General features: G+C 40.8%; 1 protein-coding gene across 1 annotated transcript in view; it reads left to right on the top strand.

Moving 5' to 3' along the window:
- tenm1 (teneurin transmembrane protein 1) overlaps window positions 1-18,332 on the top strand; it is a 728,712-nt gene that overhangs the window by 59,692 nt on the left and 650,688 nt on the right.

Below are 18,332 nucleotides of genomic sequence, written 5' to 3'. Positions count from 1 at the left end.
TCTTTTGTCTGTATTAGCATATTTGATATTGGAGTAATCCAGAAGTAATTGAAAGTAATCAAATTACATTACTTTAATATTATGGTACTTGGATTATGTTACTGACTACATCTTTCAACAGGTAACTAGTAACTGTATCGGAATACATTTTTAAAGTAACCCTCCCAACCCTGTATGTGTATATATATATATATATATATATATATATATATATATATATATATATATGTGTGTGTGTGTGTGTGTGTGTCTGTGTGTGTGTAGTCTGTATGTGTACACACACACACAGACTACACAGAGTAGAATGGGTATTGTGCTACCCAACATATTAAAACAGCACATCAATCACATCGCTCACAAACTATACGAGTATGAACAGCATAAATGACAAAACAAAAAAAGAACAAAATAACAGAAAAATAGCAAATATCGAATCATATTTCAGGTCACTCCAGCCAGTAGTGTGAACACCAGCCACAGTAATGTTAACTCTTAAGCACCCGAACATTTATGTGTAGATGTGGTTGCAGGTTTTAAATCTTTTTTATTCTCATGGTAAAACATAAAATTTCACATTTCAACATGTTAATTTTTTTTTAAATATCATGCAATGCTAAATTACCCTCAGCTGTATGAGCATTGTGTTCTTTTTAATTTGAAGTTGTTTCATTAATTATTAAGATCCTATTGTCTTGCGTACAATTTGTACATGTTCGCTAAAGTTCCTCAATCAATCAAAAACAATATTTATGTTTTAATGGCATCTGCAGAACACCTTGCATGTGTATGTACGAGGTCTATTAGAAAAGTATCCGACCTTATTATTTTTTTCAAAAACCATATGGATTTGAATCACGTGTGATTACATCAGACATGCTTGAACCCTCGTGGGCATGCGAGAGTTTTTTCACGCTTGTCGGTTACGTCATTCGTCTGTGGGCAGTCTTTGAGTGAGGAGTCGTCCACCCTCTCATTGATTTTTTCATTGTTTAGGAATGGCTCAGAGACTGCTGCTTTGTTTGATCAAAATTTTTTCAAAACTGTAAGGCACAACTGAGTGGACACCATTTGATAAATTCAGCTGGTTTTCGGTAAAAATTTTAATGGATGATGAGAGATTTTAGTCTGGTAGTGTCGCTTTAAGGACGGCCCACGGCGCCTGACGGCGATCTGCGCTTTGAGGCGGCAGCGTCTCGCCGTTTCAAGTTGAAAACTTCCACATTTCAGGCTCTGTTGACCCAGGAAGTCGTCAGAGAACAGAGAACTTTCAGAAGAATTCGGCATGAGGAGTTTATTCGGACATTCCATTGTTAACGGACATTTTGTAATGAAAGAACGTGCGGGCAGAGTCGCATGTCGGGCCGGACCCGACCGCGGGGGGTTGCGACAGGAAAAACACCTCCGTTGGAAACCTTAACGGGCAAGTTGGAACATGCCCAAGCTGTTAAACAATTTCTCAGTTACTCACTTGTTGAAAGCCATCAAAAGCCGCCTGAATTTTACAAATGGTTTTCAACACGGAGGTGTTTTTCCTGTCGCGGCACACACAGATTTGCCGAGTCGTCACGGAAACGACTCGGCGAATCTGCTCGCACGTCTTTCATTAAAAAATGTCCTTAAACAGTGGAATGTCCGCATAAAGTCCTCATGCCGGCCTCTTCTGAATCTTCTCTGTTCTCTCACGACGTCCTGGGTGAATTAAGCCTTAAATTAGGATGTTTTCAGGTCGAAACAGGCCGACGACGGCGCCTGGAAGCACTGCAGGACGTCCCGCTCTGTGGGAAGTCCTTACACCGACAGAAACACCCCATAATCTCTCATCAGCCGTTAAACTTTTCACCGAAAACCAGCTTAATTTCTCGAATAGTATCCACTCGGATATTCCTCACAGGTCCAGAAAAAATTTTGATAAAGCAACGCGTGCCGTCTGGAGCAGCATGTGAAACAAAGGAATTCAGCCGAGAGGGCGGGACCACATCTCACTCAAGGCCTGCCCACAGGGAAATGACGTCACCGACACGTGTGAAAAAACTCACGCATGCACACGAGGGTTCAAGCATGATTGGTGGAATCGCACGTCATTCAAATCCATATAGTTAAAAAAAAATAAAAGGGTCGGTTTATTGTCTAATAGACCTCGTACATGAGCTTTTGACAAGAGCAAAAGTTGTGGAAATCGAGGAATAATTGCTGATCACCCTCTGTGCTTTTGCATGCATTAATGACACAAATTTAACTCCATGCAAAGTTAGCTTTGAGTTAGTGGAAGTTAGCGTTCATGCTAACACTGCAAAATATCTTGTAAATGAATCCTGTTATCAGGTTACAAAAACAGTGTTTTCAGTTTTAAAGTGTTTATTTCTTGTGAGCTTTTATATACTATATGGTAAAGAGTTTATATTTACACACAAATGAAAGAGGGTTTTGCAGCTAGTTACCAGCCTGTGATGTCACCATGCTAATGTCCACAAAATGTCTTGCAAATGACTCCAGAGCTGTTATTAGGTTACAAAAACAGTGTTTTCAGTTTTACAAGTGTTTATTTCTCGCTAGCTTTTACATACTAATAAACTAGGTTTATATAATTTCAGTTCAGAGCATGATTCTACTGACATCCCATACAGGATAATAATCAGTGAATATCTATCAGTCTTTAATGTTTATCACTCTTGATCATCAACTATTTGATATATAGAAACTTTTCATTATTTGCACACTGTCTTTGCTTTGTCATTTCTTTTTGAATGATGGCTACGGATTTTGCACAGTGCTGTATATGATTTTCTTTGTTCATACATGAGTGTGAAGAGTGATGAAGGTCGTGCTTCGGAGGTTCAATGGTAACAACACTGCGGTACAGACAAATTGAAAGCTTTATACAGCAGTTCAGTCTTCACTGGTCGTTTCTGTTTCTCTGCAGCGTGGGTGTGCAAGAGTGCTGTTTGACAGTGAGTATGAGTGTTATAAATGTATGTGGGCAGAAGGGTACTGAATATACGTTCATGTCCATCTGTGGCTGAAAGTCTGTGTGCATGCAGTCTCATCTGATTTTTAAGTCTAATAAGACCAAAAGAGGCAGAGTGTGTATTTTTGTTAAACACATTTGGTGCACAGCTACTGACATTACCGATAGATGCTTTTTTCGATAGATGCTGTTCTCTCAACATAGAGATGCTGGTGCTAAAGTGCAAACCATTTTTCCGACTGAGAAAACTCAAAGCTGTTTCGGTTATCACTGTATATGTGCCTTCAGAGGCTAATACTAACACAGACATGGAAATTGCAAGCTCCATCTTGGATAAAAATGATTTGAACATATGGTCAGGTTAAATACATGGTGCGGAAGTAAAAGATTTCACGTCAGTGGTTCTACTTTAAGCAAATATGTGGTGAAACATGAAAGTCCATTGAGGTGTTTCCTAATCAGGAGCCATGGATGACCAAAAGTGTACATTCTCTATTAAGGTATACGAGACACAGCATGCAGATAAATAGGTCTAACGGGATGCCCAAGAGAGCTAAAGAAGAGGCATCAAGGATGTTAAACACAAATACATAGAGCACAGTGAAGAGCACATTGAAGATAAAACTGTATGTGCATTCCTCATAATTGTCCCATTATGTTCCTAACTAGTGTCTACAGTCTTGCTGATGCCTTCAATACATATTTATTTTATTTATTTACTGCCTGTTTTGACATACCATATAAGAAAACTATCAAATTTATTGTGACACCTGTCACCTAACGTGTTTGTTCTGCACTAACACAAGCTGAGATCAACTTTGGACATATACATATACATCAGAATGACTACTAGTCCAGATGTGGGACCAGGTTACACACTAAAACTATGCGCAGACCAGTTAACAAGGGTATTAACCAAGATATTTAACATCTCTCTACAACAGGCTTCCTTCCATTCTATAATCCATCAAAAATAATCCCTGTACTACAGTAGGAGTGTAACAATTCACCAATACATTACATTAATTTTGCTGAAGCTTTAATCCAAAGCAATTTACAATCAAGTAGATTACAATCACGCTGTAGTCTGAGGGGCACTTCACCATAACTATAAATACTATCTTTACAATGTAAAGACTTCAGCATGTTTATTTTCACATTGGGCCGAAAATGTAAGATGATCACAGAGACTGAATTTTGAGAAGATAATGGATGTAGTAAATGCAAGTTAGGTATGTTAGAAATGTTAGGAGAGAAGATGCTTTTGGAAAACCTGGGGTTTCAGGAGCTTCTTGAAGGCAGATGACACCCCTGCTCTTATAGTATTTGGTAGCTCGTTCCACCATTGGGTGACCACAATTAAGAATAGTCTAGCTTTCATTGTGTTGTGGGGATCGCAGTGCCAGATGGCACCCCTTGGAGAAGTGCAGCAGTCAATGTGCAGCATAAGCCTTTATGAATGCATTTAACTAGATGGGTGCAGATCCAGTAGTGACTTGAATCTGATCTGTAAAGGCCCCACCATGCAAGCTGGGAGACCCATTAGAAAGGCATTGGAGTAACCAAGGCATTGCATAGGCACTGCCTATACGAGGACTTGGGTGAGATACTGAGTTAGGTATGAACATGAATATGGCTAGAGTCCGGCTTGCTCAGGGATCGCGACAGACTTCCTCAATATGTTCGTCCACTGCATCTCACTGTGCTGGCATGCAGTGCAGCTGCAACAGTACAGCAACCAACCCTTTTTTTCTCTGAGGTGCCTTTTCCGAAAGAAACTCACATCAGGTGTACTGTTATGTCCAGATAAAAAAAAAAAAAGCATGCAGCCCTGCTTTCTTTCTCTTCAGTTAACTCAGATCTTGGCCAAATTAACTGTCACACCGCATACTGCCACATCGGGAAATGTCTTCTCTCCCCTCGTGTTGAATTCAGACCCCGCCTAGGAACCTTTAGCCAATCAGAATCCCAGTCTGAAGCATCTGACTGCCACAGAATATAAACACATGAATATTATAAAGTATAAAACAAGTACAGGACAAAACAGTCACTTCGAGCTACAGGGAAAGCTTTCCGTCTGATGTCTGCTCAAAGGTCTGCACAAAACTTTCTGATGGACTTGGTGGACAACAGCTGATAAGGAACGCATTTAGTGAATGGGAAAATGACTTTTGCAGGACAAAAAATGAACACAAACAGATATCCAAAATTCATATCAGCTGCTCCGATGTTTCCTTGATCCATCATAGTGTGACAGGTGCTTTAAAACCTGAAGTAGGCCTATGGAGGAGGCAGCACATGGCTTAGTGGTTAGCACTGTTGCCTCACAGCGAGAAGGTCACGGGTTTGATTCCTACCTGTAGCCTTTCTGTGTGGAGTTTGCAGTGTTGTATAGTAACGAAGTAAAAATACTTCACTACTGTACTTAAGTACGTTTTGGGATACTTTGTACTTTACTTGAGTTTTTTTAATTCAGCTTACTTTCACTTTTACTTCACTACATTTCCGACCTTAATTGCATACTTCTATTCCGATACATTTTCTATTCTCCATGCCGTTACTCGTTACCAAAAAAAAAAAAACACACACACATGCGCGCGCACACACACGAAAAAAGTCGTGTTTTCACCCGGAGACACCACTGATTACTAGTGACTGCAACAAAGTCAGGCCAATTTGTCATGAGGAATGTCCGATAGGCTTTTTTGCAGTTGTGCACTTGGGAGGTGTTTGTCAGGAAAATGATAATTTCTCTCCATTGATTACAGACCTGCAGCGGGTCTGTAATCAACTTTTCTGCAGCACGGCTTTGCTTTGAACCTTGAACCAATCGAAGCAGTGATTCACAGGTTCATGGATTTTATTTCGCTTTACCCTAATTTTTTTTCCCGCTAAAACCCTGAAGAGCATATGTCTGAGTAATATTTAATATTTTTATGTTAAACCGACCTGTTATGGTCTTCTGAAACAGTTGATAGATGTATTTTATAACTTAAAAAGGGGACCGATGCTAACGCGTTAGCATGTCTATGGCATTTTCAGTGTTAAAGGTAGCATTAAGCTGTTTGCATCAGCACGTTTGTGTTGATTTGTGTTCGTTGTCGTAAAAGAGTCAAATTGTATTTTTTTTATTAATTTTTATTCATATATTATAGCAACAACAATAATAGTCTACATAATAGACAATAATAGTTAATAATAATAGACTAATAATGTTACAATATCATTTTAGAGAAAGAGACAAAAAGAACCTAATGAAACAAAACACAACAGAAAAGATAAAACCATGTAACAATGAAAATAAATAAATACATATAGAAATAAATAACTGTTTCCTGTGAACGCCTAGTGAGTAGCCTACTCTTGTTTAGGTTTTGAAACCTTGTTTCTGAATTGTTTTTGTGTGATGTGCACAATTTTCAGTATTTTGACTAATACTACCAGTCATTTACAAGCCTAGATAAACTTTTATATATATATATATATATATATATATATATATATATATATATATATATATATATAAAACAATCAGTCCATTTTTGATTATTAACATTTACTTGAATACTTACTTCAATACTTGAGTACATTTAGTTGTACATTACTTGTCATACTTAAGTACAATAAGTACTAAATACTTTAAGACTTTTACTTGAGTAGCATTTCAATCGGTTACTTGAACTTCTACCAAAGTCATTTTTTAATGGGTATCTGTACTTTTACTTAAGTGTGATTTTCCTGTACTTTATACAACACTGGGACTTTGCGTGTTCTTGCTGTGTTTACATGGGTTCTTTCCAGGTGCTCCGGCTTCCTCCCACATCCAAAGATGCAGGTTAGGTGAATTGGGAACTTTAAAGTTGTCCGTAGGTGTGCGTGCGGGTGTGACTGTTTGTTTGTATGTATGTGGCCAGCCCTGTCCAGTACGTACCCTGCCTTGCACTCTATGTTTGCTGGGATAGGCTCCAGCCCCCTGCAACCCTTAATTGGACTAAGCAGTTGAAGATGAGCGTGTGTGATGTTGTTATTTGAAGGTAAGTAACGGAAACTTTAGCTTATTGTAATTTAATATAGAAATGAATTCCTGCTTTAAAGAAAGAATCATATTAAACTGCATTAAATCAAATTATTCCATAATGATAAGTATCAGTACTGAATCGTGTTGTGGCCCATGTACCTAGAAACACATTGGATTGTTTATTACGGGGAGATACCCATTTGTGGCACCTAAAATCTTGGCATTTAATAAGCTCAGTGACTCTCACCTGGTTGTCCAACTTGTTGTCATGACGTCATTTGAGAGGCTTACACTTAGCCACATTATGTCCAACATCCCTGGGGACCGAAACCAGCACCTGCAGTGTGAACAAATCTACAGATGCTGTGGTCTCACTTGCTCTTTACAAAACACTTACATTTGGAATACCCAAGCACATATATATTTGGACACTGTTTGTGGGCTTTAGCTCTGCTTTCAATACCATAATTCCTCTTAAGCCATAACTTAGTAAATCATAACTTGGACACCATGTATGCCAGCCATCTGGAAAGGAAGAGCAGCTGTATATGTAGTATTTAAAGATCTGACCCACCTTGGACATGGCCTGTTTGTTTCTCGTGTCGAGCAAATAGGACAGAGTAAGACAGACATACATAAACAACTTGAAACAAACAGGATCTTTCCCCAAGCTGTGGCCTCCATTCCCCCTCAAACATTTTAACATTTTGGAAATGTCCTCGACTTTTTTGACACTACTACCTCAGTGTACGCTGTTTCCATACTATTTGCAGTATTTGTGACAGTACTGTTTATATTGCCAGATACTTGTTTGCACTAAGGGCCCCTTCACACATAGTGAGAATTTGGTCGAAGTGCGCACGAAGCAGGAATCGTATGCAAAACATTTAAAGGGGATAGAGAATCAAAATCATCTTTTTCAGGTTTTTGGTGTTAGTTCAGAGTCTCCCCGCTGTGGGGAATACACACGAAGTGCCAGCAAGTTTCAGAACCTCTGTTTCAAGTATTTTAGAAAACAGGCCAATCCGTTTTTGAGAGAAAACTTACGTCACTTTTTCACCAATAGCCCCCACACACACACACACACACACACCCACCCCCTTTCACACACACCCCTTCGAAATTAATTATTCATAAGGTTGTGCCCACCCATTCGTAACACTCGAAGAGAAGCAATGGCGAGCTACAAGTGTGCTTTCCCAGGCTGTTTTAGCGGACTACGATCTTCCCACGGAAAGCATTGTACGCGATCACTGGCTTTTATTCATTTTTAACCGCATCCTCAGTACATACAACCGCCGACTATTTCTTTGCTCTGCGCATTTCACGGAGGACTGTTTCACAAACCTTGCACGATTTCGAGCTGGCTTCAGTCTGCATTTAATACTCAGTAGAGGGTCAGTTCCGACTCTGTGACAAAATCAACCCCAGCAATCAGTACAGCCTAGAATAGAAACACAACAGAAAATATAAAAGCAATGAAAATAAATAAATAATGCTTTCTTTTCAGTGAGAGCAAGGGAAGCCAATCAAACAACGGCAACCGATCAGCGCCACCTACTTGCATTTCATAATGAGGTTGCCAAATTAGCTCCGAAACAACGCCATTAAAGGCAAACAAGGCATTCTAAACCCAGCAGAGTAACATAGCTGTTTCAGAGAGCCTTTTAGGAAGGTTCTGAGCCATTACAGACCCAACCAATTTTTTTGGGCTACATATCACATCACAGAACAAGGATTAATGCCCCATTCAACCTCTATCACCTTTAATTTGTAGCTGGCTTGAATGCCCCATACACCTGTTGCTACAATGATTTGCGAGAGTGTGTGCTGTGCAAGCCCATTGAACCCTCTCGCTGCAGGTGTCGGCCAAAGTCCACCTGACACACACAAACATCTAACACCGCTTGTGTGGCACTTAGAAAATATGTAACCATTTGCACTATGCACACTAGGACACTAGGTGTGCTGGTGTGTGCACTGAACTGACATGGGGCGTGTCCACCCACAGCGCTCACATTGACCGGCTGCCCCACGTGAGCTCTGTTCCACATGGACACGAGCAGCTGTAGATGTGGACATAAGATTGCACTGCTTCATTAATGTCATTTCTTGACTGTACGTCTGTGACCATGTGTCATCTACAGAGGAACAGACACTTGAAAAGAAGGTGTTTTTTATGGTGTGTTGTTTTATTTTTTTTAAATACGTCCATCTCTTTGTTGATTTCAGGCATTTTCACACGCAGTGTTTACAGGCCAGCGACAGTAGCTCAGTTTTATTTTTTATTTATTCCACAGCTGTGGCATGATGTGGTTCCACAGGTACCAGCTTTTTTTTATTTTTTTATTTTATTCCATAGCAGCATGTGGTTACACATGCTGCAGTTGCTCGCACTGTGTTTGTGCATGAATGAGCGTGCACGACACCTTCGCAGTAGGATCGTACACACCTACCCAATGTAGTTCTGGGATTTCTAGGAGGAGGGCTTCTTAAAGAACAACTAACAGGTCTGTGAGAGTCAGAATTCTTGCTGGTTGGTAGTTGAACAAATACTTATTTCATGCAATAAAATGAAAATTAATTATTAAAAAAAAATCATACAATGTGATTTTCTGGATTTTTTATTTATTTATTAATTTTTTTAGATTCTGTCTCTCACAGTTTAAGTGTACCTACGATAAAAAAAATACAGACCTCTCCATTCTTTGTAGGTGGAAAAATTTGCAAAATCGACAGTGGCTCAAATACCTATTTTCCCCACTGTACATGAAAGATGATAACAATGGACTATTTTGCTATGCAGTGGAACAAATAACCATTGTTATTTGATATACAATCTGCCAATCAAATGAGGGGAAGAATATGGGGGGGGTGGGGGGGGGTGAGAAGGAGTGACGAGCAGGGAACCTTTGTTTATGTCCTGAAGTGTGGTGCAAATATGACACCTAGTGGGGGGGGGGGGGGGGGGAACCAAAACAAAATCATAGCACTTTTAAAGAACATGGGGCACTGGATGTGGTGTAAATGAGAACTGCATCAGCTGGAAACTATGTGACACTTGCTCTGGTCTGTGCACTGCTTTGAACCAAATATAGGAACGGGCCCCTTGTATTTTATGTCCTAAATACTGTATGTGAGATGATTCAGTATTTACACTTAATGTGTTCTGCTGGTAAACTCAGCATCAGCAGCAAGAGATTTCAGGCTTGGTCAGCTATGAAAGCACAACTACGTGACAAGAGTACTGCTACCCACAGATAGCTGGGCCTTATCCACTAATTAAAACCCTCTATTGGGCCGTGTCTCTCTTTTCAAGCTCTCTATCTTTCACCTCCCTCATATTCACTGTAAATTTCTCTATTTCTCCTTATCTATCATCAGTCTCTTTACCCAAGATGTGTATGCATTTGTCACTGTTCACACCAGGGATAGATGGCTCCTAGTGGGCGGTGTATTGTTTTGTAGCCTTCAGTGCGGTTGCGGTATAGCAAGGTCCTTCAGAGCCTCTCGTCTGAGGTGGTGGTGTCATAAGCCTGTGGACCCGTGGAAGCATTAATGAATGGAAGTGCTTTTAAAGCTTCACCCTCGTCCACACACAAGCATACCTACATACATACACATCCGTACCCTGCAGGAGAAACATCTCTCTAACAGCTCATTGTTTACTCCCATAGGACCTATAGCCTGGATCTGCATTTGCAGCTACAGACGGTGCATATTCCTTCTGATGATTAAGCCCTCATAAGGGTAGACAAAATGAGAACCTGGCAAACAAGACAATTGTTGTGACTTCACATCCGAACATCTGCAGCGATGACAGTTTATTGTTTAGCATGAATATTCACACGGCGATCAAAAGACTTGAAATCATTATTCGCGTGTGGAATGTGAGGTCTATTTCATGAGGGAGATTATCATGTCTCAACGCAAACAACCTTTTGGAAATGTGTAAAGGGCAGAGCTAACAAAGAAAGTAGCTCCCCACTCACACGGGTCTGCAGCCTGTTATGAAAATAAGACCTTCTCTGCATGATGGAAATGTATTTGTAATCCTGGAAATATATTGCTTCAGTAATCTTGGAAGATAATATTGTTGGATGTCTCTCCAGTCTCCCCCATCCTGCTTGTTTATTTAGCAATGTGAAACATAATTTCCCTACTTGTGCCTGGCCCCAATCCTCTCCCTGCCTCTCTCGTTCTTCACTCCGAATGCTTTTTCTTTCTGCTTCTGCGATATTAGCCCATTCATTTGAGATTTGACTATGTCAATTAGTTATGACTTGTCCTCGTGGTCCTTGCTTTTACACTACATCTCTGCTGTACTGTTTGTGTTATTGCTGTTGGACATCCGAGGGATGCCACCCCTCTGGAAAATGACTTTGAGGCGTAAATCCTGCTTAAAAGCAGCCGCGTATATACTGTAAGTCTCTGGCACTTGTCTAAGCAGATTTGCAAAATCAGCCCAGTGGTTGGATGGATGAAATGTTTGAGAAAACGGATGGATCAGAGGGGACCAAGTGGGTGAGGGTCACATGAGACACAACTGCTGCTGTGTTGTGATTGTTACGTCCATGTTACGCTGTAAAATATAACCTGTTGGGTCAACTACACAATGTGATTTCAAACTTTGCTTTAAAATTTTCAACAAAAACAGGTTGTTGTTCAGGTCAGGCAGAAATGGCAGGTTTGAGCCACCTCAAATCAGCTACAGCTGGAAGAAGAAAAAGAAAACATTGCAGTTCCTTTATTGGGCGTTTGACTGGCTTCAAAAATGAGCAGATTGCCATAGAATTTCATGTTAAAATGTCCAATATTACAGCAGAAATAAATGTTTACAGCCTGGTACAAGAACCAGTTTCCCTTTCCATGACAGATGTATTGGGGGGGGGGGGCTAGTTGTGATGTAAGTGTTGCCAACTTGGCAATACCCAGAGCAGTTTTTTTTTTAAATCTTTTTTCAGCTTCAAAAACAGCCCTTCCATATCTCTATAGGGTGGGTGACGTCATTCAGTATTTGTCCAGTATACAGTGCTGTGATAAAGTTAGTGCCCCCTTGAGCTAATAATAATAATAATAATAATACATTTTATTTGTAATGCACTTTACATTTGACACCAAATCCCAAAGTGCTACAGTATAAAACAGAAGAACACAGAAGACTATAAATCAATGTAAAAGCAATAAAACAGTAACAATAAAATCAAAATAAGAACGATAAAACAGCAACAGTTATTTAGCTAAAGGCCAGAGTGAAAAGGTAGGTTTTGAGTCCTTTTTTAAAAGCATCCATGGTCTGTGGAGCCCTGAGGTGGTCTGGGAGGGCGTTCCATAGACAGGGAGCAGCCACTGAGAAGGCCCTGTCACCCATGGTCTTGAGCCGTGTCCTGGGCACAGCTAGACAGTGCTGTTGGCCTGACCGGGTCCTAGTGGAAGTGTGTGGTGTGAGCAGTTCAGTGAGGTAAGTGGGGGCCACACCGTGGAGACAGTGATGACTGTGCAGGAGGACTTTGTATTGAGTACTGCAGTGAATGGGGAGCCAGTGGAGGGAGTGAAGAATGGGGGTGATGTGCTCGTGCCTGCGCACCCTCATCAGGACCTGAGCTTTTACATGTTTGAATTTTTTTAGGATGTCAAAAAACAAAACAAAAATTCAGGCTATTTATATTAAAATTTCTAAAATTCTGCCCCTTAAAAGCACAGTGAAAAGTAATCTCTACAACATGAATTAAAAGATAAAAAAATCTAAAAGCCAAAATGATGCTGTGAATATTTAAGCCCCCCTTTATAACATACAAACCATCACGTTTACATCCAGTCTTCTTCTGACCAGTCAGGGGATGGATACATCAACATTTCCAAGACACTGAATATGTCTTGGTTTTTATTTACATTAATTATGTAGAAATACAAATAGTATCACACTATGGTAAATCTATACGGAACTGATAGTTCTCAAAAACTGAGTAACCATACAAGAAGAAGAGTGAGGAAAGCCACCAAGACACACAGATGACTCTGAAGAAGATCTAGGCTTCTGTGGCTGTCATTGAAGAAATTGTGTATCGTGCAAGTTTTGAATTTTGCATCACTACTCAAAGCTTCATGGTGAAGTAAAGCAGAGAAGAATTTTCTTCCAAAACAGATCTAATCTAGGCTTGCATCTCTGATGTGCCTCCTGGCAAATTGTAGCTGAACTTTCAAGTCTTATTTTTTTTTTATTCTTCTTTGCATAACTGGCGATGCAAATCACACATGCAATCATGTACAGAGACTATGCCAAAGCTGTGCAATTTGCCAGTGTACTCCAAACGCATCACAACGCAACTGTATGCAAGCCCGGTGTGAAAGGGGCTTTACTCAGATTTTCAACCATTTTATTGCTCTCACTGCCAATCACACTGCCGCCCTCCTGTCTGCTGTGCAGAATTGTGCCAAATCTGGCAACAGGTCCAGAGGCTACACTCTTTGTTTTGATCCGGATGTTGACCGTAGCCGCAGAGCTCCGTGGCCACCGAGAGAGGACTTGGATTCTTTGCGGGTCCCGCATCCGTACCCCCGGAGGCAGTGAGTGAAGGGAGAGCCGCGCATTGTGTTCTGTGTGTGTCTGTCAACTTGAGGACCAACTGTCCCGTTCATGCGCGCATATGTAAACAATAAAAAAAAAGAAACTCCACTGCTTGCTGCAGCTCACTCCTCCCCCAAAAAACTCTGTCATAATTGTGTTTAGAAACCAGTCACCATTTCTTTTATTATACATCTGTGTAGTTAATTAATAAAATATTCTCCACAAAGACAATTCGCTTGCTCGCACGTGCGTAAAGAAAAAAAAAGAAAGAACGAAACTCCACTGCTTGCTGTGGGGCTGCTCCTCGCTCTTTCCCCCCAAAAAACTCTTGTCATAATTGTCTTTAGAAACCAGTCACCATTTGCTTTATTATACATCTGTGTAGTTAATAAGTAAAATAATCTCCATGGATGATTCCCTCGCGTACGCACGTAAAAAAAAAAAAAAAAAAAGAAAAAGAAACTCTGCTCCCCCTGCTGTGGTGCTGCTGCTCGCTCCAAAAACTGTCATGATTGTGAAATAAAGGACAAAAGAGACATAAGTCCTGCTCACAGGCTGCTACCAGAGACAGGACATGTTCACATCTTCAGTCAAACTCCAGACATCTCCACGTCACTACATATTCAGTCCCTGATTGGTCATCGCGGCGCGATGAGACGAAAAAGTTCAGATTTTTCAACTTGGGGAGAAGGGCAACACGACGTGACGCGACGCAATATCATGCCACAAACGCGCAAAACGCTCAAAATCGCTTCACTCGTGTCGCGCTGTGCGGTTTGGCGCCAAAACGCGTCCTTACATAGGCATTACATGGCAACCTGTGGCTGCAGTCGCTCGCGTCGCGCCCGGTGTGAACGCGGAGAATGTAACTCCTGTGAAAAACGAGGGACCACTGTACATCATTAAACAGGAATTTGTACTCTATCCAGATTCGGTGTGACTGGTGTTATTAATGACCAGTTTATTTTCGGTGTGGCGCACAGCGTTGTTCGCAAACTCCCCCCCCCCCCTTCTTTTTTTTTTTCTGCACCGGAGCCACCCATCCTCTGCGCTCCGGGACCTCCCACTTTACAAATTAAGCACTGTATACGGACAAAATGTTGCAGTATGTCCTGAAATCATGGTAATCGTGTGATAAAAGACATGAAAAAGACGACTAACGATGGCAGAACATTTTGACAAGTTTTGTATGTCAAATGTTTCGAAGCATTTAAAGGCTGCAAAGACCACCTTCATCTACACCAATGGCTACGCTTTTGTTGTGGGAACATTTTCATGACATTTTTGACCGTTGCCATGTTTGACATTGTCAGAACCTTTCAAAACAGTCTGCAGTGTCATCAAGTGCATATCTTCATGATGTCTGAGCCAACGTAAGAACGTGTAGAAATATTTGGGCAGTGATCTCTTGCTTGCCTCTACTGGTGGTTGGCTCTCACTGTGGTATTGTATCACTTTTCTGCTCTGGGTGTGAAATGTTTAGTTATTCCTCGGCCTCCTTTAACAGTAATGGTACTTGTAATAAGTGTAGCTTATTCGTAGCTTTGGAGGCCAGGCTGGGCGAATTGGAGACTCCGCTCCGCACCATGGAAAATTCTACAGCTAGCCAGGCCCCTGTAGTCGGTGCGGACCAAGGTAGCTTAGCCACCGTTAGTTTCCTTCTGGCAGATCCTGAGCAGCCGGGAAAGCAGGCCGACTGGGTGACTGTGAGGAGGAAGTGTAGTTCTAAACAGAAGCCCCGTGTACACCGCCAACCCATTCACATTTCTAACCGTTTTTCCCCACTCGACGACACACCCGCCGAGGATCAAACTCTGGTTATTGGTGACTCTGTTTTGAGAAATGTGAAGTTAGCGACACCAGCAACCATAGTCAATTGTCTTCCGGGGGCCAGAGCAGGCGACATTGAAGGAAATTTGAAACTGCTGGCTAAGGCTAAGCGTAAATTTGGTAAGATTGTAATTCACGTCGGCAGTAATGACACCCGGTTATGCCAATCGGAGGTCACGCATGCTGAGAATGACAGCCTCAACACTGCATTTAATCTATTATTAGACTCAATTGGCTTTGCTCAAAATGTAAATGAGTCCACCCACCACTTTAATCATATCTTAGATCTTGTTCTGACTTATGGTATGGAAATTGAAGACTTAACAGTATTCCCTGAAAACTCCCTTCTGTCTGATCATTTCTTAATAACATTTACATTTACTCTGATGGACTACCCAGCAGTGGGGAATAAGTTTCATTACACTAGAAGTCTTTCAGAAAGCGCTGTAACTAGGTTTAAGGATATGATTTCTTCTTTATGTTCTCTAATGCCATATACCAACACAGTGCAGAGTAGCTACCTAAACTCTGTAACTGAGATAGAGTATCTCGTCAATAGTTTTACATCCTCATTGAAGACAACTTTGGATGCTGTAGCTCCTCTGAAAAAGAGAGCTTTAAATCAGAAGTGCCTGACTCCGTGGTATAACTCACAAACTCGCAGCTTAAAGCAGATATCCCGTAAGTTGGAGAGGAAATGGCGTCTCACTAATTTAGAAGATCTTCACTTAGCCTGGAAAAAGAGTCTGTTGCTCTATAAAAAAGCCCTCCGTAAAGCTAGGACATCTTACTACTCATCACTAATTGAAGAAAATAAGAACAACCCCAGGTTTCTTTTCAGCACTGTAGCCAGGCTGACAAAGAGTCAGAGCTCTATTGAGCTGAGTATTCCTTTAACTTTAACTAGTAATGACTTCATGACTTTCTTTGCTAATAAAATTTTAACTATTAGAGAAAAAATTACTCATAACCATCCCAAACATGTATCGTTATCTTTGGCTGCTTTCAGTGATGCCGGTATTCTCTTTCTCTCAGATTGTTCTGTCTGAGTTATTTTCATTAGTTACTTCATCCAAACCATCAACATGTCTATTAGTCCCCAATCCTACCAGGTTGCTCAAGGAAGCCCTACCATTATTTAATGCTTCGATCATAAATATGATCAATCTATCTTTATTAGTTGGCTATGTACCACAGGCTTTTAAGGTGGCAGTAATTAAACCATTACTTTAAAAGCCATCACTTGACCCAGCTATCTTAGCTAATTATAGGTCAATCTCCAACCTTCCTTTTCTCTCAAAAATTCTTGAAAGGGTAGTTGTAAAACAGCTAACTGATCATCTGCAGAGGAATGGTCTATTTGAAGAGTTTCAGTCAGGTTTTAGAATTCATCATAGTACAGAAACAGCATTAGTGAAGGTTACAAATGATCTTCTTATGGCCTCAGACAGTGGACTCATCTCTGTGCTTGTTCTGTTAGACCTCAGTGCTGCTTTTGATACTGTTGACCATAAAATTTTATTACAGAGATTAGAGCATGCCATAGGTATTAAAGGCACTGCGCTGCGGTGGTTTGAATCATATTTATCTAATAGATTACAATTTGTTCATGTAAATGGGGAATCTTCTTCACAGACTAAGGTTAATTATGGAGTTCCACAAGGTTCTGTGCTAGGACCAATTTTATTTACTTTATACATGCTTCCCTTAGGCAGTATTATTAGACGGCATTGCTTAAATTTTCATTGTTACGCAGATGATACCCAGCTTTATCTATCCATGAAGCCAGAGGACACACACCAATTAGCTAAACTGCAGGATTGTCTTACAGACATAAAGACATGGATGACCTCTAATTTCCTGCTTTTATACTCAGATAAAACTAAAGGTATTGTACTTGGCCCCACAAATCTTAGAAACATGGTGTCTAACCAGATCCTTACTCTGGATGGCATTACCCTGACCTCTAGTAATACTGTGAGAAATCTTGAAGTCATTTTTGATCAGGATATGTCATTCAAAGCGCATATTAAACAAATATGTAGGACTGCTTTTTTGCATTTACGCAATATCTCTAAAATTAGAAAGGTCTTGTCTCAGAGTGATGCTGAAAAACTAATTCATGCATTTATTTCCTCTAGGCTGGACTATTGTAATTCATTATTATCAGGTTGTCCTAAAAGTTCCCTGAAAAGCCTTCAGTTAATTCAAAATGCTGCAGCTAGAGTACTAACGGGGACTAGAAGGAGAGAGCATATCTCACCCATATTGGCCTCTCTTCATTGGCTTCCTGTTAATTCTAGAATAGAATTTAAAATTCTTCTTCTTACTTATAAGGTTTTGAATAATCAGGTCCCATCTTATCTTAGGGACCTCATAGTACCATATCACCCCAATAGAGCGCTTCGCTCTCAGACTGCAGGCTTACCTGTAGTTCCTAATGTTTGTAAGAGCAGAATGGGAGGCAGAGCCTTCAGCTTTCAGGCTCCTCTCCTGTGGAACCAGCTCCCAATTCAGATCAGGGAGACAGACACCCTCTCTACTTTTAAGATTAGGCTTAAAACTTTCCTTTTTGCTAAAGCTTATAGTTAGGGCTGGATCAGGTGACCCTGAACCATCCCTTAGTTATGCTGCTACAGACTTAGACTGCTGGGTGGTTCCCATGATGCACTGAGTGTTTCTTTCTCTTTTTGCTCTGTATGCACCACTCTGCATTTAATCATTAGTGATTGATCTCTGCTCCCCTCCACAGCATGTCTTTTTCCTGTTTCTCTCCCTCAGCCCCAACCAGTCCCAGCAGAAGACTGCCCCTCCCTGAGCCTGGTTCTGCTGGAGGTTTCTTCCTGTTAAAAGGGAGTTTTTCCTTCCCACTGTCGCCAAGTGCTTGCTCACAGGGGGTCGTTTTGTCCGTTGGGGTTTTTACGTAATTATTGTATGGCCTTGCCTTACAA

This window comes from Thalassophryne amazonica, chromosome 11 (genome assembly GCF_902500255.1).
Source record: "Thalassophryne amazonica chromosome 11, fThaAma1.1, whole genome shotgun sequence".
Classification (NCBI taxonomy): domain Eukaryota; kingdom Metazoa; phylum Chordata; class Actinopteri; order Batrachoidiformes; family Batrachoididae; genus Thalassophryne; species Thalassophryne amazonica.
Note: the sequence above shows the minus strand (reverse complement) of the source record. Positions and strands in the feature narration are given on the sequence as shown.